The sequence below is a fragment of the Carassius carassius genome, chromosome 33 (genome assembly GCF_963082965.1).
Source record: "Carassius carassius chromosome 33, fCarCar2.1, whole genome shotgun sequence".
Lineage (NCBI taxonomy): Eukaryota > Metazoa > Chordata > Actinopteri > Cypriniformes > Cyprinidae > Carassius > Carassius carassius.
Window position 1 is genome coordinate 6,609,160 of NC_081787.1, and position 24,674 is coordinate 6,633,833.

At 37.5% G+C, this 24,674-nt stretch overlaps 1 long non-coding RNA gene across 1 annotated transcript in view; it reads left to right on the forward strand.

Annotated features, from left to right (window-relative positions):
- Positions 1-13,750: 13,750 nt before the first annotated feature.
- LOC132114211 (uncharacterized) overlaps positions 13,751-24,674 on the forward strand; it is a 42,229-nt gene continuing 31,305 nt past the window's right edge. Inside the window, exon 1 of the long non-coding RNA XR_009425259.1 lies at positions 13,751-13,881. This is a non-coding gene — a long non-coding RNA (uncharacterized LOC132114211). The remainder of the gene's footprint in view (positions 13,882-24,674) is intronic.

Below are 24,674 nucleotides of genomic sequence, written 5' to 3' on the forward strand. Positions count from 1 at the left end.
CCCCTTTCCACCCTTTGAAGACAGAAGACAGAATGCTTTGTGTCGTCTTTCACTGCCGCACAAAAACTCTGTGCATTTGACACACCTAGACCAGCACAAAGGATAAAAAGCGAGGCAAGGCTTGGACACGCAGGATGCCGCTGCTAGGCCCGATAAAGACGCTTCAAAAAGTCAAGCCATGAGTAGCCACGGCCATCTTCTTCTCCCTCTCTTTCTTTCTTCCTAAGACACTGCAGTGGCAGAAAGAAGAGAGAGAGAGAGAGAGAAAGACAGAAAGAAAGAAAGATGGATTAAAAATTGGGCCTTCATATCTTGTAGATGGGCACATCTGAATGCAAATGGATTATGGTAAAATTGGATAGCATGGGAAGTCTGATGCACATGCGTGTATTCATGAGAGCAGATGTGTGTGTACAGGGACAACATTTCCCTACGAGGACAGTAAAACCTGAAATCACCCATATTGGCAGTGGTCTTCATGAGGAAAACCAGAAATATTTCAGTTTCAATAAGACTTAAGCTTCAACTGACAACACTTGTGGCACTTGTTGTTCAAAATAAAATAAATGTATTCCTTCTTTTTCTTTAAATAAAACCAGTAAAGCACTTACAATGGAAGTAAACGTGAAATACTCTGTTTAAAAAAAAATAGTCACAAGATGTAAACAAGAGGCATGTTAACATGATTTTTAGTTTACTTTAAATGTAAAGTTTGTGTGAAATGAAAACTCAGCCTATCTATTTTCTAAATGCATCTTATTGAGACCAATTCATCTGTGCATATCTTTAATTTGTTAACAAATGTTTACAAATTTTCTGGTGAAATGACAGAATTCACTTTTGTGACATACCCTGGACTTCTTGTCTGCTTAAACCCCAACCCCAATGGACTGCAAGCAGCACCTACATCTCAAAATCCAATCAGCTAATGATGGAAAGAACCAAATGCACTAATATTTTCTTCTATGACAATCCAATAAACTTTGATGTACAATGTGGAACTGAACTTATCTTGTATTAAAACATAATAATAAATGTTATAGTCATTGATATCCCTTTAATAAACATAGTAAGTAATGTCCTAAAATTTAAAAATGCAAAATGTTTTCTGTGAGAGTCAGAGTTAGGGATTGAAGATAAGCCAATGGGAAGTCACCACCATGACAGAGAAAACAAATGTGTTTGTTTTTAATTGAAAAGTGGTGAAATGGGAAAACATGGCAGCCTCTAAAGCAGGGTGAATGGTTAATGGGCTGCCTTTTGGCTAACCTGTTTTCTGGGCTTATAGAGTCAGTGAACCTTATGCTACACTGCTCTAGCAGCATTGATTGGTGGAACAGAGAGCAAACATCTATTTTACAGTAACTTTCTACCGATCAATCTGCCCTGGCCTGTCATACCCTCTCTCAGGGGGTCTCATCCAAAGACAAAGTGTCATTGCGTGCCATCATAGGCACAATGTGATTAATTATAGTCTACAATGGAAAGCACAGTTCGTCCTTGTGAATGTGCTTGTGCACATATGCATACATGCTTAGGGGAGGGACTGCTTTGGTTTGACACAGAAACATACAGTTTATTATTATCAGTATTTTGTAAACATATGTTCAAACAGGAAATTATCTATACTTTTCAGACTATCAGGAAATAGATGGGAAAACAAGATGAACTCATGATTTAAATATTAAAAGAAGAATAATATTCTGTCTTCTGCATTTTTTCATGGAGCACAAAGGAGAGTTTTTGAAAAAATATTCACACAGCTTTTCCACGCTAAGACACTTCATAGTGACCTTGGCTATCAAGCACCAAAGAAAGTATGACTTGTGTGCTTTATTCTATGCCGTCTGAAGTAACATGATAGCTTTGTTTGGAAAAACAAATCTAACCTAATTTCTCTTCCCGTCATTCCAATTCAAAATTCCAATTCAACTTTCTGTAGGGCATGTTCAGTTGCATTCAAATTCACACACACATACTGACAGGGAAGCAAATATTGAATTCTTAATTTGCAGTTTGTCTACTGCATTACTTAGAATAATTTTTTTCAGTGTAGAGTAAGATCATAATTGCTGTTGCCCACAATAACCTTTTTTATTTTTTTATAACTTTAGAATGTATTTGTTTTTTAAAAGCTCTTATCACCATGAACTGTTGCTGTATTCTTTCAAAAACGTTTATTTTGTGCTGCACGGAAAAACAGCATTCAGGTTTGGAATGTGATTTCCTAAGTTGAACAAACTGCTAAAAATTCAGTCAGAAAAGAAATTCACCCTTTTCCTCTACCCCCCCAATCTTTTTTGCCTGTCTTTTTCTTTCTCTCCCTCTTCTCTACTGAAACAGATGGCAATTAATGCTGAGCGCAATCAGGACTATTCAGCGTTGGGTACGATGGTCCTCCCCACAGGAGTGAGGCCCAATCACAGTCCTAATGAACACATTGAGAGCTGTCTGCTCCAGATGAGTCCCAGTAGGAGCCGGCCCACAGGTACCTCCTGCCCACTGGCATCACCACACACACACACGCGCACACACACACGCACACACACACACACACACACACACACACACACACACACACACACACACACACACACACACACACACACACACACACACACACACACACACACACACACACAATTACTGGCACAATGCAGCACTGAGCTTCTTGAGCAGCACTTAATTCAATCAAGATTCTTATCTCCAGCTGCGAGCATTCCAAAAGTAGAAAAACAACAATAGGGATATAAGTTACATGCAGCGAGTTATGGATTGACAGACCGTATTTGTACATGGGATCATGATTTAACGAGTGTACATGCAAAAAATTTCATGGGACTCATGAGCGGGACTATCACATTTTCACATGTGCTCAGTCTCAAAGCTGCATTTCAGTCAATGAGAGACTCTTTTTTGGTCCTATGTATTAATTTATTTAAAAATACATTATGCAAATGCAACACAAATACAATTCATGCATACAATGACTAGAATACACATCTTCTATAATGTGCATGCTTTTTACTTTCTAAATTCAAATTCATGTAAGATATCAGGTATGACATTTTTCTGGAGCATTAAGTATAAATGAAAGGACGACACAACTTTCCTAATACAACAGAAGAAAAAAAGGTTTATTAAAAGATTAAATCCTTTAAATGAATTTAAGAAGTTTGGTATACATTTATTATTATTATTATTATTATTATTTCTTTAAAAAATTGAGTGGACCCCTGTAGGCCCTCGTAGCTTTTTGTCAATAGTCAATAAGCCTCTTTAAATATCAGATATTTTTTAACCGTAAAAGAGTGTAAAAATGTCACATTAAAATAAATTAAATAAAAAAGAATTGTTTTGAGTGAATACTTTTAAAATGAGCTTTTGAATATATTTTTTATTATGTGTTCCTGTAGCTCAAGTAGTGATGCATTGCGTTAGCAAGTGTAAGGTTGGGGGTTCGAATCCCAGGGAACACATGATAAAAGAAAATTGTTAGCCTGAATGTAATGTTAGTCGCTGTCAGCTAAATGCATAAATTTAATTTATTATTTATTTAGTATTTTTTTTAAACCATATAAAACTAACATGAATCATGTTTTAAATCATGTTTTCTTTATTGTGGTCACTCTTATACATCTATAACATAGTTAAAACAGTTACTCTGTTTCTCCAGGTTTTAACTTAAACTTAACATGTTGGCTAGTTATACAAGTCTTCCATCTTATTGCAACAATACTCTATATTCAAGTACTGTATGAGTTGGAGACTCATGTGGTCCGTCCCTGGTGAGGACACACTTCTCCCATCTGTCAGTCTGGTTGCATGTATGTCTGTTGTGTGTGGGATGCTTTACCTCTCTTGTGCTCTTTCGACTCGCCAATTCATTTTACCCCAGACCTCAACAAGTAGAAACTCCCTCCAACATGCAGAAACAAAAAGACAGGAGAGCAGATCGCACACAGAGCGGTCGGGTTCCCTCACACATCAATCACCCCCACACTCCTGCCTCTCCTCATGCGTCCGTCACAGAGGTTGACAGGAGTGCTGCCCCTCGCTCAACCTCAATCTGCACCTGAAGAGCTGGCGAGCAAAGCCCAGTTCCTTCTGTTGCATGTCAAAACCCCACTGAGCCTGCAGTACTGAGGAAGTGCAGATATCCTCTAAAGGCCTTGATGCAGATGGATGCGTCCATGACAATAGCCCCCGTGCTGGTGCTTTTTGTCAGCGGCCACTAGAGAGGCCATCACAATGACTCAGCAAAATTATGCATGCAGTGAGGTGCCTTTCTCATGCTAAAGGCCACCGAGAATGGACGTCTCATTTCAGAGAGAAGCGGCAGGTCATGTCTTAGAAGACTTGAAGGGACTTCTGTTGGGACAATGCTGTGTTGGTATAATTGGATAGAGGGGTCAATTTTGGGCCTACTCGACTCATTGAATAACACCTTGGCTGATGAATTGTGCTGTGGGTTTCTTCCAAAGATTGACAAGGAGCCACTGAAAAGGTGGACAGGTTGGGCAAGTTGGCCACTGATGTTGTTTGGCACCGTAGCATTCGATAGCTTCCCCTTTGGTCTCCTGAACATGAAGGTTTCGCTCCAACCAGAGGTTACGTTTTTGAAAATCAGTCTTTGTGTTACGTTTTTGTCCAATAGTGGTGTAAATGGGATCCTCCTGACTCACAGCGGGGTTGTGCTCTTGTGTCTTCAGCCGGTCTGGCTTCACAGTGCCCTGAAGAGTGTGGTCAGTGCAGTCGCGTGTTTTTGCAGTAATCTAAACCAGGAAGCCTTTGAAACCTAATGAAAGCCTCTGGAGAAGGAGGTTGGCGGTCCTGCGTCACAAGGACACTCGGAGTGTTTTGTTCAGACTCCCTGCGGTAGGTCACAGACATGGCCGCTCGCACCTTCTGCAGCTGTGGGGCCCGTATTGGCCTTCATGTGAGAAGCCCATGAGACCAGTGCTGGATGCTCATCCTAACTAAAGCTGCAGGACCTATTGATCTGTAATTAATTACAACCACTGAATTACGTCTGTACACATCATAAATGATAACTGTTATGTTGGTTTTTATTATGGAAGCCTCTTGTCACCTCAGAGTATAACAAAGGCAATTGTGACTTCATGACTTTATTTCTCACAAATGCATCTTTATTATGACTCAATTATGACTTTATATCCTGCAATGCGACTTTGTTTTTGACAATGTGATCGTGTTTTTTAATCTCAGAATTGACTTTATAACCAGCAAATGTTGTTTTTTTCCTCCCAAACATGACTTTATAACTGACAATTCTTTATGACTTTAATTCTCACAATTGCAATTTTGAGTTACAATTTTCACTTATCTCAAAGTGACTATATCCTGCGAATAAGACTTTGTTTCTCCTGACTACAACTTTATAGGTCACAATTCTAAATTTATATCTCATAACTGCAATTTTACAATTATGACTTTATAATTAATATAATTTAATTTATGCTTTTAGCAGAGGCTTTTATCCAAGGCGAGCCACAGGAACACCCTGTTATAACCTACATATGACTATTTCTTCTAAATGCAACATTATAACTCAAAATCCTAACTTTATTCCTCATAATTGTGATAATTAGCTTCTTCAAACGAGTTCCTCGTAATTACGACTTTATATCTAAGTCTGACTTTATTTGTTATAATTGCAACTATATATATTTTTATGCATTATATATATTAATTTATGTCTTTATATCTCACAGTGTGGTTGTTTTTGTTTTAGATGAGACTTTATCACTCATAATGTGACTTTATATCTAAAAAATGCCGCTTTAAATATTTATCTCACAATTAAATTTTTTTTCTTTTTGCTATAAGGCCAGAAATGGCTTCTACAGTTTATTAATCCATTGAAAAATAAAGAAATACAAGAAAGAAAAAACCAAGCAAGAAAAAAAAACACTGAGTATCATTTTTCATTTTGTAAACACTGTCGCTATATGTGTGAAAGAAAAGCAGTGTGTTCTGGTCTTGATTAGAGGTCCAGCAGTCTAAGCAGAAAGGGAAGATTACAAAACACCTCTCCCACACTCTCACACAGATAGGCTTAACATTTATAAGATAACAAGATTGTACGGATTGTGGTAGTCGCATACATAATTAGGATGTTGTTGTATTTAAAAAAAAAACAACAACAACAACAACAACAAAAAAATAAAATTTGAGGGCCAGTTTTGTCTTTGACCAGTGGAAAATAACATTTATTGTGCAATTTTGACACTTTTCCTGTGTGGAAAAGTTGCAATTTGTGGATTTTCCTGTGTGGTAAAATGGAGTATAAAAGATTTTAGTGGCACACCATTTGTAAAACAAATGTTGCAATGTTTGCACAACGCCGGTGTCCTCTTGTGAGGTCTGGCCTCAGGTGGTAACTTCGGAGAACTGCATTATTAAGCTACTGTAAATTAAAAGCTGACTGTGGTTTTTCCTGTGCCTGTCATAATTGTTTTACTTTCCCTGTCACTTTGCTGTTTAATCATTCTGAAATAATGATTCAGTTAATGAACAAACACGATGTAATCCGTTAATAAATAACATAAATAGAAAGTCTTTTGCATATGTATCATGAAAAAAATTATTGTGCATTACAGGCCCAGTAAGTGACTAATATCAAAATATGAATTGCAAAAAGTAATTAGATCCTGTCAAATTATTCTATTTGACAGGAAGACAAGTTACCAGTCATTAATTTACCAAACACCCATTCTAGATCTTTTAATGCTTGTCTTTAAAGAGATTTTGTCAGATTAAACCGTCTGTCTCCAGTTATTTGAAGACCCACGGGTATCTATGGAGATGATGGCGGTCTGCAGGCCTGATCTCTCCATATCTATGCGAATATTGATGGCAAAAGGCTGTGTGGATGTCTGGGCTCTGCTTTTATCTTATCACCTTATCACACTCTGCATGGGAGCATAGTTGCTAGTTCTGCCAGTTCTCCTTCATATTCTCTCTTCAGACATCAACAAACTTTATATATCACACTTGTTTTTTTAACATGTACACCTGAATAAAATGTAATGATTTTCAAACGTGATCTTCAATTATATAAAAAAATCAACATGCCATCACCAGCTCTGTGGTCCAGACATTAATTCTGGGTCAGTCTAACCCTCTCTTACCCCCTGCTTGTTCTTTTAGCCTCTTTGTCTCCATTTAGCCCCTCTACCCCAGCATGATCATTTCTTATCATGTATTTTATTTGTTTAATCCACCCCTCCCCCCGACAACTTGGCTGCCCACTTCACCCCCCCCCCCCCCCCAAACCTAACCCAGGGAAGCCCAGAGATTCTGCACAATGGGCAGATGTCTCCTCGCCAGCCTTGGAGTCTCATCCAGGGGAGATCATGCTCCCTTCATCTCTCTCTCGCACTCTCTGTCACTCACAGGCTCAGATGTGGCCATCCTGCCCCAGTCGTGCACACACATTATAAATAATGAATGCATTAGCATGCGTGAATGTCTTTTTGGGGATGTGTATGTTGCGGTGGGGGGAGGGTTTATGCCTTAATTAATTATTAATCTACTTCGGAAGCTAAAAGGAGTCTGCCTTGGCCTGTATGCCTTGGCTAAACCCTGCTTTAGGGGGTCTGGCTCTCTGCAGTCTGAACAACCCCCCTTCTTTTCACTACCTCATCGTCCAGCTAAACCCATCCTCATCCCCTCGCACTTATTCTACCCATCTTCTTCTTATTCTTCAATCTGGCACTCATCAAGTGGTATTTAAGTAGCTTTTGATAGGCAAAGGTACAGATTGTTTAGGAGACTGCTGGCTGTTTTGGCAGAGGAGGGTCTACACTATTAAAAATAAAGGTTTCCAAATAGGGTTTATGCAGTGATGCATAAAGAACCATTTTGGGTTCCCCAAAAACATTACAGTGATAAGTTTCTTAAAAGGACCACATAACAATTTCAAAAGAAACTTTTCAATGCATAAAAGGTTCTTTAGATTATTAAATGTTCTTCACACACATACACACGCACAATTTTTTTTATTTTACAATGTTTTTTTCTAAAATGTTGAAAGGTTTTTTCGAGGAACCCAAAACAGTTTTTCTATGGCATCGCATAGAAACCTCCTTTATTTTTAATAGTGGGTGAAGTATTTCCACTGGCGCAATGTCAAGGTTTTATGGATAATAGAGGTTCTTCATGGAACCATCAGTGCCAAAAAAGAACATTTATTTTCAAAATAGTACCAAAATAAAGCATCTACCCATACTGCTTTCTACCTTTTTTGGGGTTGTTATTGAAGCTGAACTGATAGCCGGAAGCCTATTGACTTTGAAGTCACTGTTGGTGCCCTTTGGTTTGGATGAGGGGATGGATGGGGGCGGGGTTATCTGAAGGTCAGAGGGCTCTGTGTTTTGATCACAGAGGCATAATGTCCCATATATGAGGGGCGCATGAGGATTCATGCTATGTCATGAGATTACAGCACAATTATACTCCATATCAATGCTGGAATAATGAAATGAATGTGCACTAGCCAGCAGCAAGTCATTGTGTGAATATGTCAAGCGATTGTAATCACAGATGGGATTAAGACATTGTACCTCAGTTGTAGATGCACAATCTTATGTTGAAAACTTTTATTTTGCAACATTTATTGATGTTTTACAGTGATAATGTTTACAGGATAAGCTTTCTGACTGTGTGTGTTTTTGTCCTTTCATGCCACTAGAGTGCACTGCTTGCTATAAGCCACATCCAATCACAGCGCTCCAATACCAATCCATACTTAAAGGGATAGAACATGTGCAATCACATACATCCAGTCACTTTGTAGCATGTAAAGAATTTCTCTTCAGGCAAACATGCATACTCCCCCCATCCATGCAAGCGGAAACTAGATATTAGATTCCCTTTGTCACCTAATGAACATACATAATAATGTTTCCCTAAAACACCATGATACTCATAAATATAACTGACCCAGATAACAATATCAAAAAGAAAACACATATCACAGTGTGAGTTATGTATTCAATCTTGCATGTATTTTTGTCTTTCCCTTTCTCTCTCTCTCTCTGAATGTTTGCCATATGTGCTTTGGGAGGGAATGCTATACAGAAGGGAAAAGATTTCAATATGAAGCATTGCTTCCTTGAAAAGCAATGCTGCGTATCTTTCTTTTGTGCAGGGGATTCTCTTTCAACTTTGTTGCCTAATATGTCACTCTCTCACTTACACATAAGAGCGTCCTTTGATCTTTTGCAGCTTTTGTTGAGTTAGCATGGTTGCACTACTGCCAGACTGCTTACTGCATTATCACTTTAGTGTAAATTGTGTGATCAAATACTCTGTTACCTTAATCCTATAGATTAATGCCAAAATAGAAAGTTGCATAATCATAAATGGTGACTTAAAATATCAAATATAGATGTTATGGTAAACAAGTATAAATTTTCTTTATACGAGCATATAAGTGTTTTATAAAAATAAAAAAATACCATGTCACATATATGTTTTAGACTCGGATTTGGTGTATTATCCAACATAATAGTGAGTTTTTTTTTTTTTTTACTTTTAAAATTCCTAATCTAAGTGAAATCAGCAAAAAAGAAAATAAACTGATAATATTAGGTGGCATATAGGAGCAAAAACATTGTATGCAAAATAATAACATCCCAAATAGGATCAAATGGAAGGTGTGCTTTTTTTTTACTCTTTACCACCAGTGTTTGGAATGAGGTTTCAACACATGACAGGTATTTTCTTATGATCTTAAAAAAAAAACTTTAATCTTAAGGCTTAAAATTAAGTAGTTCTGGTAACTTAACTACTATTCAAATTGTGGGAAATAATAAAAAGATATGTAAGTAAATGTCCAACACTTTTGACTAGTAGTGTAGGTTTCTTTTAACAGTATTAGGTGCAGCAGAAGCCCACTTCATTACCATTATATAGAGAGCCAGGTTCCTTTTGCTGAGCCCTTGGAATGTGTTCGGTGCTATGTTTGAGTCTGGGGGTCTTCACTGCGGGTGTCGGGGGGCAGTGGCAGGAATCACACTGTGCCTATGAACTCTATTCAAACTCTGAAATGCCTCTGCCTAGGCAGGAAATTGAAATATTGGGCTGTATGTGCAATCCAGTGACCATCTATCATGACATGTTGGCTCAAGGAGAGCAGCTCCATTTGATCAGATATAGGCTGCCGAGTCTACAGGTTAAGAGGTAAAAAGACAAGAAGAGAGTGCCTTGCAGGGGTCCAGTTTTAAACTTAAAGAACCTAAAAGAAAAAAACTGGGCCCCTCTTTCATTCATCCAGCAGTGGAGGGGGCATTAGTCAGGGATAGCAAATCCTTAGTATTTATTTTTGTAACTCAGAGATAGGCAAAGCCAATGTCAACTCCAAACACTCATGCAAAATCAAAATACCTGATCAACACATGACCTTAATCATTTTGTAAAGAAACACTGTAGTCTGTTCAAATATATGGCTATAATTGCAATTGATCAACACCATGGGCGTCAGTTTGGTTTGAAATGTGGTGGGGACAGAGACGCATTCAGAAGTGCATTTTCAGAAGTGGTGGGTACAATGATGCATTTTTTTTTTCTCTTTCGCGCAGGTCATGTTTTGAAAGACGTCCTGTATCTTATTAATGTAAATAAATAAAAATGAATACAAAAATGTGATGATGTCCGACTCGTTTTATGAAGAAGAAAGCCGTACAAAGCATTAGACATATGATATATGACCCACTAATCTGCTTCATATCATCATATAAGTACCATGTTGACAATATGACATGGCCATGACGTGGTTTAATGTACCTAAACAATGATTACCAAATTTCTCTTTCATGTTGCTTTGTTATAACCACTGAAAACGGGGGAAAAAATCTAACCCAAAATCGGGCCTCGCTCTACATTATCCCGCTTATTACATGGCTACCCACCAAATAAATCAATAATTTGACACAAAATATTGATTTAAAAAAGAGTTTATTGATTTAAACACGATTGTATTGCTTCCGCTAAAGAAAATAGTTCCGTCTCTACGATTAGAATCCTGCCGCGTCCATACCAACGCTCTGTTTTTCATGGCAACGGTGTTATTATCAAGAAATAACAGACTTCATTCTACAGTGGAATTCAACCAAGCCATGTAATAATTTGATTTAATTCCCAGTACAATTTACCATATCTACACACAACACAACTTAAGCACTACAAATTTTATCAAGATTGAAAAAGCAAAAATACGTGTAGCACATGAACACTATTGACTATCACACCATGATCTGACTGCTCTCAATTCACAACAACATGCATCCATCCAATCTACATCAGGCATTTTGACTAAAACTTGATCCATTCCTCATCATCATCATCATCATCATCACAACTATTTCAGAATTCAGCAATAGATTCAAGCAATAATTAAACAAGATACTGACTACTCAACAATCATCTCCCCCAACACTTGCTGTATGAACGCAAGCCGTAACTAGTTAATTAAGTTGGTGGCTAAGGAAGTCTAACGTAACATTAATTGCAAGAGAAGAATTAAAACAGCCGATCCCTTGTGTGCAAATGCACAAGACCTAGCCATAATACCAGCAAATCTTAATAAACATAAGTTATCGCGTCTTACCTTTGTGTCAATGGTCTGCAGACCCTTGCTGTGTGTACAACAACATCCATTTGTTCTACAAGTTATCACTTTGATATGTTATAGTCCATGGCACTAGGATGCAACCTTGTGATATTGTATGAAGGCTAAATGACTTGCTCGTCTATGATACATTCGCCAGAAATTCTGGCCAATCCCAGCAAAGACTAGGTAGCCTCGTTCCCGCTCGTTCACTGTCCATTCCAAACTGTCAACTCATTTGAAAAACATTCTTTAAAAAAAAGAAGCGCGATAGTTATATAGACGGTTTCATCGGGCGCACGCGCCTGGACCTAAGTTAACTTCCGGTCTGTGTTGTGTATATCGGTCTGGCTGCAGTGCCTTCTACAAACGGTTAAAGTCAAGGCGATGAGTAGACTGAGGGCTCAGGTGGTTGTGCTGCGGGATGTGTTTCCCATACATTTATTTATTTTTGGAAACTCACCACAATTTTAAAACTGATCGATTTTCAAAAAGGCTTCGCTGAATAAACATGAGTAACGTTATGTACTGCACGTTTAATAATAATAATCCCTTACATTTACATGTTTAAATATCAAAACGAGGCACAGGTGTTTTTTATATCGCTGTATTTCTGAAGGAAGACTTGCATGTTATTTGCCTGATAAAGCAGCGTGTGTGAGCGTACTTTGTTTACAGCTGTTACTGGGGAAACCTCCATTTCTCGCGCTTTATGTCTATGCTTTAAAACATCTCCTATTGGCAAAGAATGGATTTGCATTCTCATTAAGTCCGCCTGATCCATGCAGCAAACATATTTTGTTTGTTATCAAAAATATCTACTCTAGAGGGACTTGGCTGATGTTATTGATTCTATTTGGAAGTCTACCGGAAGTTAAGTTAGGTCCGCAAAAGCGCGCATGCGCTGTAACGTTTGTTTATGTTGTTGCCGTTGAAACCGGCATATAGAGAAAATAATAACAGTGACACGATGACTCCCCCTCCCCCAACCTAGAACGTATCCCAATGTTACAGTTGTTGCAGTTTTAATGAACAGAAAAGCGTGTAGCCAGCGCAGCAGCAGAACTCGAGGTTTAAAAAAAAAAAAAAAAGTGGTGGGTACAAAATGACTCATGACGAAATCTGTCCCCCCCGTCCCCCCCGAAATCGACGCCTATGATCAACACTAAATTTATATGGAAGATGTCGAGAAGTTCCCTCCATCAGTTTAACCAAATTATCATACCACCTGCCAGTAGTTGACAGTATAAGTCTTTGAATAAACATTTAAAGAACAAAAAGCAATACGGAAATAAAATATATATATATAATATATATATATATATATAATATAATATAACTTTTTGTTTGCCTTTTTAATCTCCGTATTGCTTTTTGTTCTTTAAATGTATATGTTCTTTAATATATATATATATATATATATATATATATATATATATATATATATATATATATATATATATATATATATATATATATATATAATATAATATAACTTTTTGTTTGCCTTTTTAATCTCCGTATTGCTTTTTGTTCTTTAAATGTATATGTTCTTTAATATATATATATATATATATATATATATATACACACACACACACACACACACACACACGTACACAGCCTGTAATTAATTTGGTGTTTTCATTCAATTAGGCTAAAATTAGGCTACAGATTAAAACTCCACCATGTTTTTGTCAACAGACTTCCAAGAAGAGCATTTAAGAAAGGCCTTTTGGGAAAGTTTGATAAAAGTTATTTACATAAAACATTTCCTATAAACGCTTTTGACTCCATAAAGGTGTGCGATTGAATTATTCTGTGATTACGTAAAAGTAAATGCGCCACAGTCGGCGGACGCGCGAAGCAGGATGTTGAATATCACTTTAAATTTTTCAGAACACTAAACCTGAAAGATTTGTTTTCGAATTTCTTTGTAATAACCGCTCGCGTGACCCTATAAGTCCAGAGTGGTCAAGCGAGCTGAAAAATTGCGCCCAATTAGTGGTTTTTGACACGACTCAATGTAGATGTGGTAATCATACAGGAAATGACATCAACGGGTCAAAACTAAAAAGAGGTCGCAGGACAGACGGTGAGTGTGGGACGCCCTGCCCGGATGCTTCGAGACAGGTTTCTATAGTTTTGGGAGGTGGATGCTGAGGACCTGAGCTGAGTGAGCGCTTCTCCATCAATTTCATCCTCTGCAAGTTCAGCGCAGACGACACACTTTCTCAGTGACGCCGGTACGCAGCAATGGCAGTTTGCACGGGCGGCACAGATAACATGTCGCATTCTCTAGTCTGAGTAACTATAGTTCTGTTATATTGTCTTCAACTTAACATATACGTTCATGTTGGAGAATTGTGTTGGAAGAGAGCCGGTGGGCTTTCGCAGGTGCAGCTGTCTGGGTCAGAGAGAGGAGACAAACACCACAGGCAGTGAGTGCTGGAGTTTTGACAGTTGAAGCAAATGTCGTTATATATGGGTATGACTATGTACAGCACATTTTATGGTGAATTTATGTAGCGAGATAAAGCGAAGATGTACCTGCAACGATTCGCGCTATGAAGTGTTAATGAGGCGCATCCATGATTGAGCTCCTGCATCACTGTGACGAGAGCGAATCAGGTGCCAAGACGTATGTGGTCATGTGTTTTGTTGTTGTTGTTGTTCTTGGGATACACACGTCGACCTGGAACGTGCTTTTGAGAATGTTGTCCCGCTGGTGTACACATTTTTATATCATGCTTCGTGCATGATTACATGAAAATTATTGTCTATGCTTTGTGCCATGCCATGCTGTACTTATGTTTCTTTATGTAAAAATAATTTATATTAGACATGAATACATGATGTATTCTGTAGTGTAGGCTACTCACATATAAAATTCTACAGAGAGGAGACTGGTGCCAAATTTATTTTATTTATTTTATAAGAGTTTTTTTTTTTTGTACAAGCACATACTTTAATAAAATAAAAAAATAAAAATATATGTGTTTGTGTGTGTGTGTGTGTGTGTGTATGCAAACTTACCCCATATATTGTGACAACATGTCTCTCTACAAGACAAAAGGTGTGCAAATTATGGAAAAAAATTCTATGTATACACACACACACACACACACATATATATAAATATAAATATGACAGACTTCTTTCTGGTGATGTGTGGTGTGGTTAGTCCTCTTAAAGGTGCTCTAAGCGATGGTGCTCTAAACGATGCCGGGAGTCATAACTTCTTGTTGACGTTCAAATTGTTGTCAAACAAAACGGAGGCTAGCTAGACCCTCCCTCCTCCTCATCCGTGCACTAACCCCCCCAAATCTTTCTTGTCGGTTATTGGCTGGAACAGTTTGTTATGTTTTGTGGTGCGGGTGAGCCCAGTTTGTTTTTCTTGTTGTTTGTGGAGCCTGTGGTGTCTAGAGAGACCCTGTTTTTTACAGTGTGTTCAGGGGACAAGCAGCTAGCGGATAGTGAGGAGATGTTTGTTGGATGTGACAAAAAATGTTTTGGCCTAAAAAATGTGTGACATCACTTAGAGCACCTTTTAAAGCCGTCCCTGCAAGCTCTGGTTCATCAGTCTCCACTTTTGAATGCAACACCCACATCTCAAAATCCAAACAACTGACGGATAGAACCAAGTCGCCACCCTACATTTCTTTTTTATTTTTCAGTAAGCCATTACACTCAGCAGTATGTCACAATACGGAAGAATTTGTTCAGTTTCATCATAACTTTAATTATTATTAAAAAGTTGACTCTTGCCTTAAAGTGCCTTTTGATTATGTTGTGCTTAATAGTTTCATACAAGATCTACTTCAAAATTTGATTGAGGAATCTCATTCACAATATATAGGTATATATATACAATGTATATATGTATGTGTTTTCTGTTAAAGAAAACACATTTGTGTAATGAGACGTTGGACTCAGCATAGTATATTGACTGAGGCATATGCATGTGACAACTAGCCCTGGTTTCCCCTAATGTTGGTTTATATTTTGCATATATTTTATCTCTTGCAGAGAGTGTGTATTAAGATGCAATGTCCTGCCAGGACTTCAGTATTGCGATGGAGTTTAAACCTGCCGTCTGTTTTGCCTGTCTGTCTGGAGTGATAACTATATTATTAATGCTTGCGTGTAGACAGCTCTTTTAATCTCCTACCATGCAATAGTGCATCCATCAGCCATGATCACGGGCGACCCGCATGTATAAGTGTGTTTGTGTATGTGTGTGTGGGTGTATATAAGATGCATAGGTCAGATTGGTGTCATAGTGGTGCGTGCAGCAGATCCTGGCCTTTGAGGTCTCAGTAATTAGCTGGGTGGAGGCATTCAGCATGGTCATATATTCACCATGCTGAAAGGGTGTGGGCAGGGGGTCTATTGACAGCTGACAGGTGCAGCAGCGGAAGGCGTCAGAAGTTTGGGCAATCGAAAACAGAGCTCCAGTCTAATAGAAATGTCTCCAGCCCCTAGGTTACCCCTCGTCCCCCTCCTGGGGGTCAAAATTGAAAGCAAGTTCAAGACCCTTTTGCTGCCCTATTTTGATGTGCACAAGGTCTGCGGTGTGTTTTGTGATTGAATATGGAGGGTGGACATAAAGAAAGCTTGATTGACACTCATCTTTTTTTTTTTATTAATCTGTTATCTTATTTTTTGCTCTCGTTTAGGTGCTACCAACATGTGTAAATTAGATTCTTTGTCGTTGTCAAAATACTCAGGACTGGACAGGGGCATTTTAAACATATATTTATATTTATTTATATATATTTATTATTTAAGTTTAATAAATATATTTCTATTTTGTCCTTTTGCCTTTCTTATACAGAATAGTATTTAGATGACAGGAAGCCAGGACTCAAATGGATAAACCTAGATGAAAACAAAAAATTACATGAACAATTTTGAAGATTTTTATTCAGGATTGTCTCAGATTGCACACTTGTGTACATGCAATGGCTGATTTGTATACATGCCCACTAGAGTGTCCCTTCATGAGCACCTGCCTTTTTGTGTTCACTATCCACCCACAATCCATAATTTTTGGGCCACACCAAATTGTGAACACAACATCTTAAAGCATCATTTGGGACAGGGCCTTACCAGTTGACTCTTTAGTCGATTACTTATGCACATCCCTACTGTGCAGCGTGTACCAGTGCATTTAAGGTTGTTTTTTTTTCCACAGCCGGTCCAGCCTGAACTGTTCTTAGTTCCAGCCATTACAAATCCTGCTGTCTTGGTGTGAGAGACAGACAGAATGCTTTTTTCTGAAAGCTTTGGTTTTATTTAGCATTCCTCAGAGGTTTATGGGCAGGTGTTTAAAATTAAGAGCAGGATATTTATTGGAAACGTTTTTTTTTTTTTTTTTGCTTTGCTCTCAATTAGACACACTCAACAGACATACAAAGCACAGAAAATTGCACACACGGACCCTCTTACCCTGCCCACATTGTAGAACAACTGAACAAGCAGATAAAATGCAAACCCTTGTCGTTGCTCCCACACTCTAACCATTAGCTCAGGTCAGTGTGTTTTGTGTGTGGAGGCCGGGAGTGTATTTTTGACCTGTAATTATCAGGGCTTAACTGCAACATTGGTACTTTGCAGAAATCAAGGTGCCACTCTGCAGCTCTAGAGCCCTGCGCCAGGTCCTGATTGCAAGTTACTGGGCTAGGGATATCAAGTGCAAGAAGAGAAATGTTAAATCCCAGATAAAACCCAGAGCCGTAAAGAGCCATGAAATGCATGTAATGAGGAAAGTGATGGGGTTTGGGTGTGCTAAGCACACAGTGACATGGAGGATGTCTTTGAGTGAGAGACTCTGTGACATATGTCCTTCCTTATCCAGGATTTACAGAGGAATCAAAAAATTTAACAAGGTTAAATCAGTAGGCAGGTTAGCAAAGCATAACGGAAGCATGGCTTGACAAAAATTAGTAGGCATTAGACAAACTGTGAATTGCTTGTCTTGCCTCAGTGGGCAGGTATTTTCAAGTGAAACCAACACGGTCTTGTGGAAGTTCGTATTCATAATTATTTTATGTTTTGGTGAATTGATTATGAATTTGTATGAAGTCATAAATCTCATTTGTAAATTTTTGTATGATCTTATGCTTCACTGATGGTTAGTTTAGAGTTGGGGTCAGAGGTGGGATTTCATGCTTTCATTTTTTTTTTATAAATCGTATTACATGGCTATATCATACAAATTTGCAACCAATTTGCCACAATGTAAAATAGTTAAGTTTTCTTATGAGATCAGGTTGAGTGAAACAGTACATTCATGCTATCCTATATGGTTCCAGAAATTATGAACTTCTCTTTTTTTTTATGCCATGTTAGGGTTTTGTACGACCGTTAAGCTAACGACCCTAATAAGTCAAAAATGCATCTGCCCTGGAAAAGCTGAATAATGCCAGATATTAATGGAGCTGGGCCCTGAATGACTCCCGGGTTGGTGTGGCAGTTAAACGCATTCCAGGTTTTGTGGAGACCATTATTTCTTCTCCTTAATCACCACCTCTGCTTTTATTACCCCCAAAGCCTCACTGTGTGGCTCGGGGAAACCACATGTGGGCACAGGCCAGGAAATGTCGAGCAGACAAGAAAATGTATTCCTTTACCCTTAAAAGTAATAGCCTTAACCAAACACCAAAGACAGGCTGTTCTTAACCAGACTTTGCTGTCTATATCCGTTTATGGGATATTGGATTTTGTGCTGGAGGAATGGTTGGACACTGGTTCTCAGAATGTTTTTGTGGAAGATTTATAATAGTTATGTAGTACAGATTATTTTAGAAAGTTTAGACATCTTGCAGTCTGTCATAAGGTTGTGTTGAGAAAGCTGATCTTAAATGTCATCCTGAGGTCAGTGCTTCTCAACTTCTGTCTTCGGGACCCACTTCCCAGAATGGTGTGGTTGTCTCCCTATTTAACACACTAACAAGCATATGAGATGAATTGGGTATTTTAAATAGTACAACTAATAAAATATAAAAGTCACAAAGAATTGTATCTGAGTAATAGACTTTTCATCAAGGATGGAGAAGTATTTGACTATGACTAGGGTTGCAGAATTTTTCAAGACTGGAAATATATGGGAATTAACAGGGTTTTATGAGAATTAACAGGAAGTTATGGGTATGAACTGGAAATTTGCTAAATTGCAGGAACTGGGGACTCAAATGTAGTTGAGAAAAAATCTTGCAGCATAATCTTGGTGAAAAGAACCTGATTTAATGCAATTTCAGTTTAATTTCTATCTAAATATATATTATACATATATTCTAAATTCTATCAAATAATATATATATATATATATATATATATATATATATATATATATATATATATATATATATTATTACCTTTGATTATTTTTTCAGGATTATTTGATGAATAAAGAATTTAAAAGAGAACAGCGTATATTTAAAATAGAAATCCTTTTTTAACAATACACTCCTATTCAAAATCTATTTTCTCTCTTTTTTTATATATTAATACTTTTCTTCAACAAGGATGTGTTAAATTAATAAAAAGTAATAGTAAAGACTTATATTATTAGAAAATATTTATATTTTGAATAAACACAAAAAAAGCATCAGAATTTTAATATCAGCCATTGTGATGAAAATAATGATCTGCTTATTGGTCAGCCAGAATTTTAATAACACTTCTTTCATATCCGAAGGTTTTTTATTTATTTATTTTTTGGAGCTTGGAGTAATGCAGTGAAGTTGTGGAACCATATTTGTAATATTCCTTGCATCTTGAGTATCTCTTGACAATGCATTTTTATAATAATAATATTAATAAATACTTTCATGGCTGGTCAGAAATATCTGCAGTGGATAAAGTTTCTTAATTCACCTGCCATTGGCATGAAGTTAATTTTGGATCTTAGCTGCACATTATCACGGCTCAGGTCCACAAGAGGAACAGTGCTTCAGTCCTGAATTAATGAGGGAGGTCTCATCCCTGACATGGTCCATCCATCAGTTCCCTCCAAGGCCTTCTCCTTAAGGGACAACAGAGTGGGGGGTATAGATGATGAAGAGGACTAATTAAGCCACCATGATGTTTTGTTTTATTAGGTGCTCAGTTTGAAAATTGAAATTCTATAAATCTTATTAGCATGCTCGGAGACGTTGAAGGTGTGAAGTGGGTCTGCTGTTTACACTGAGCCTAACAGCTGCACACTTGCGAGGGCTGTAAAGAACATACGCTGCGCTGGTGTCGCTGTCGACACACTGTCAGCTGATGCCATAATTCATGTGTGTCATCCACGGGATGCTGTGTGAGGGGAGGGGAGTAGGTGAGTTTTTTAAGCTCCTCCTGTTTACCCACTGCCTGATGGCCCCCTGTAGAGAGCAACAGCAATTATCACCTTGGAGGAATGTGGGAGCCTTGTGTTAAATTTCCTTTGACCCTTTAGTAGAGGAGGTCAGGAGGTGGTGCTGCCCCCAAGGAGCAGCAGGCAGTCAGGGGTGGGTACTCCATGGATGGGTACGTTTGGGGCTATTTATCATGTTCAGGGAAACTTGAGTCTGACATTGCTTTACAACTGCAGGCCAACAAAGTCAGTATGTTCTCATTCTCCAGTCTTCAAATTTTATTTTTATGGTGCATTTGCAAACGGCTGCATTGCTGTCTTAGTTTGATTGCATCAGGGCTAGGTTCATACTTTGAGGACAAGCAGTAAGGTTAGCGCATCCACCAGGATGAATTTGGAGGCTTGTGTTCTTCACACACTCAAAACACCTGAAGACAAAGCTCTTCTGTACAGCTCTTTAAATCAGTCGCAGTAGTCAAAGCCAATCTTCTCACTTTATAGACTGCTCATTACTGAAAATTAACCCCTAGTCAAAGGTTTATATATGTTAATATAAGGTGTAACTATGGCCTTTGATATCTGTTTGTGTCAGGCAGTGTTGGGATTGCATTTATAATCATGCATCACATCACATCATGAAGACTAAAAGCATTGGATGCTGACTCTGGATGGGCTGTGAGAGTTATTTGTGTTTACTTCTAGTCATGTGACCAAAAACTGTCAACTTTCTTTTCCCAGAGTTTCTAATAAGCCCTTTCTTACGTGAATGTTAATGAGTTGATAATTCCTGTTGTACCAACACGTTGTTTTCTGAAGTTAATGCATTTTGTAGTCTTTATGGTTCTTTTGGCATAGCATATTTATTTTATGATATATTTAGAGATTAGGGTTAAATCACCCAAAAGTGAATATTCTTTCATCATTTGCTGATCCTCAAGTTGTTCCAAACTTGTGCGAGTTTCTTTATTTTTTGGACAGAAAAGAAAATATTCTATCTAAATAATATATAATATAAATAAATAAATGTAAAATAATAAAAAAATATTGCCCAAGCCCACCAAATATGTATTGGTATATTTTATGGTATTTATATTATGTTATGTTATGTTGGTTTATTTAAAAAAATAAAATAAAAATACATTATCAATGTGAAAAATTATCATTGTACCTATGTCCATGTAGTATGTTTTGTTGTAGTGTGTGTATATACATGGCTATGGGAAACTGCAAAATCTTAATTTAGCCCCTGGACACATTCCTTATTAAGAAGCCATTGATCCAGGAAGTGCTCTGATGTCTGCCATAACAATTATTTTTTGCCTTTGGAAGGATAAACAGAATTTTTTGAAAAAGATTTAAATATTGACCTTGTTATATTCTTTGTCACAGGTGGCATGGGGTGTTTGTCTTTGATGGAATTTAGATTCTGTACCACTCGTGAGTGATATTCTAAGGGGAGTAGCCTTTATCTATTGTAGAAGAGGCGCATCATTTGCAATCATTGTCAGATGTTTAAAGATGTCTTTCTTTTTATGTTATCTTTTGAGTGTGACTCACTGCACTTGCCTGCACAAGACATATCAAGTTTGTCAGAGTTGTGAGAGAAGTCAGAGACAGTATTGATCTATTGTATTGGTGGAATCTATTCTCAAGTCTCTTAGTCATAACGGGTATTTCTTTCTATTTTCTGAGTTTGCTGTGATATATATTGGTGCAGAACAGAGAATGGCTTCTCTGTTAAGTTAGTTTTCCCATGTCAGCCCAGCTTATAGACTCACAGTTCAGATTGCAAGGCTTAAGGTGGCTCTCTGACCCTCAAGGCCATCAATTAGGTTCTGTCCTCAGCAATTTGTGTTAAACTCTACCTTAATTAACTCCACTGTGAAAGCAGCCATCCTTAAATACAAGGGCCCTTACACATTGTGACAAAGCAGAGAAGCCCCACAGTTTTCCAGATTACCTCTTTGTGTGAGATTAGTGCCAACTCCTTCTAGACGTTAGGGGTCCTGTCCCGAGCACTCCACAGCCCTGTCTCTCAGGAGCCTGTGTCCATGATTTATTTAATATTACGGGGCCAGTCCTGAGCCAGCAAACATGTCTTGCATTAACTCTACCCCATCCAGCCCTCGACAAAGGGCTTATCTGTACTGTATGGATGGAACCCTCCAGAGCTCTGCTACTTTCTCCAGTGCACAGTGGGACATGAACTTCAGTGTTGCCATAGAAACCTAAACCCCCTCTCAAATCCCCTTCCACCGCCTTCCTACTCTTGTTCACAGCCCTTTGCAGACTTTTAATGACTGTAGTTGGAGTTTTTACTGCTTTGAGAAGCATTAAAAACTAAGTTCAGCCCATGTCACTAAATGTACAAAAAATTTAAGTTAGCAGTTTAAGAAATGAGGTGGAATTTATTTATTTAGTTATTTAATTTAAATTTAAATGTTTAATTTTATTGTGTAATTTTTATTTTATTTGGTTAGTCAATACATTTTGTAAACCAGTTTTTAATGGTATGTCTTATTTATTGGCAAACTATTTAAATTGATAAAGTAAAAGTCTTCCAAACTGATATAAATGAATGTTTGGCTTGTTTTATTTTTTTAAACGGTTTATAAAAAATGAAATGGACAGTGTTTATTTTATGTATTTATTTTAGCAATTTGTCAAGACATTGGTAGACTTAAGTCATTTATTACCGTTTAAAATAATTGTATTCTTTTTTGTCACAAAATGATACATTTGATTAAATAGCTCTACCAGATTTCTTAAATAATTAACTAAATTAAGCCTTTAAAACCGCTTAAAATAACTGTTTATTTGTTTTAGCATTTTATCAAAAATAAGTTGGACTTTTTTTATTTTATCTGATTTTATCACAGAAAGTGAAAAGTCAAATGACTTATCACTAAAGATTAATAACTAAAATGCTTCAAATTTTACATGTTGGAAATGTAAAATTGTTGACTAACAACATTTACTGGAATAAATTATATTCACTTATTCACTTGCAATGAATAATTTGAGGGCACTAACACAATGGCATTTTTAGGACAAATGTAGTAGTTGGTGTCATATTTTCATTTTATGTGTTCATGTGGAAAGTAATGTGTGGAGAAGAGAATTCATTGGTATAATCAGATTCAGAGACAGTCTTTCAACTCTCCACTGAGATTTGTTCAAGATACTGTCTGTGTCAGCTGCACCTCTATCACACACACACATTAATGCATGAGTACTTACATATGACACAACCTGGCACTCACTGCCTACACACACACAGACACACACAAACATAATATTGGGCTCTGGGAAAATGCACTCTGTAAAGGAGGGAGAGTGAGCATGATTCTGAGTGAATGAATTTAGAGTACGGATAAATGTCACACTCATGCCCATCATGTTTCTCCTGTTTCAGTGTGTGAGGTAGATTCAGATGTGAGATTCCCCTAATCTATTATTAGTCCTATGGTCTGCTCACTTGAGAAAGTGCAGTATTGACAGGGCTGTGTCCTCTTTGACCAGAATTCGATTGTGATCACTTGAGAGAAGTCTGAAAACTTGAGTCAGGTTGGGTTTTCGAATTCCTCAAAATGATGTATTATTAAAACTGTATTTTGTGACAAGTTCATGCTGAAATACTTCTAGAATAAAGCTGCACTAAAGAGTTCTGAGGTAAAAATAAAAAATATGTGTACATAAATAGTGATTGATTTGACAGGATATTTGAGGTTTTCCTCATGTCCTTGTATGTTTATGCGGTTTATACTAATATACACGTGCTCATACTACATATTTTTATGTGCCTTGTAGTACCAAGTGCAACTGAAAAGTAAGCTAAATAATAATAATTTAAACATCGCGATTAACTTGCAAATTTATGTTTTAGCCACAGAAGGTGCTAGAGTGGATACAATTCTGGAGTGCAGCTTTAATAATAATAATAATAATAATCTTATCTATCTGTCTGTGTGTCTGTGTCTGTGTCTGTGTCTGTGTCTGTGTGTGTGTGTGTGTGTGTGTGTGTGTGTGTGTGTGTATGTATGTATATGTGTTTAAACGTGCAGTGTGTGCACTATCTGGAGTTTCAGATGCAATTGCAAAAACAATTACTGTTTTGAGACAGGTTTCACTTCACCAGAAAGCACTTCCACTGTCTGCCACAAACTGATAGCATTGGTTTTGGGTCAGTGTTGCAAGACGCATTAAAAGTGGTAGTTGACTTTCTTCTGAAAACATTTTTCTTTTCATTGAATGTGAGTGGGATCCAGTGTTTTCCGGAACACATCAGTCTTCAAATGATCTTCTTTTGTGTTCTGCAGAAGAAGATACATACAGGTTTTGAACAACTTGAAAGTGAGTAAATCTCGATGACAGTTTTCCTTTTTGTCTAAACTATCCCTTCAAAATGGGACGGCAGAAATAATTTTAACATCAAAATTACAGGCAGCAGACTTCAAGTTGTTTGTAATTAACAGCCTTATGCTGGAATGAAACTGGACAGCAGAAGTGCATAGATAAGCCAGTGTATTTGCTAATATATATTATTTTAAAGCAAGAACAATCTGCTTTCCATCATGTCAGATCCACCGAAGCCAACCAGATGCTCTAACATCACCCTGTTGGTGTGATGGACCAAATGTGAAATAGATCCAGAGAACATGTTCATTAAGGCAAGGAAAACAAACATATGCCTGG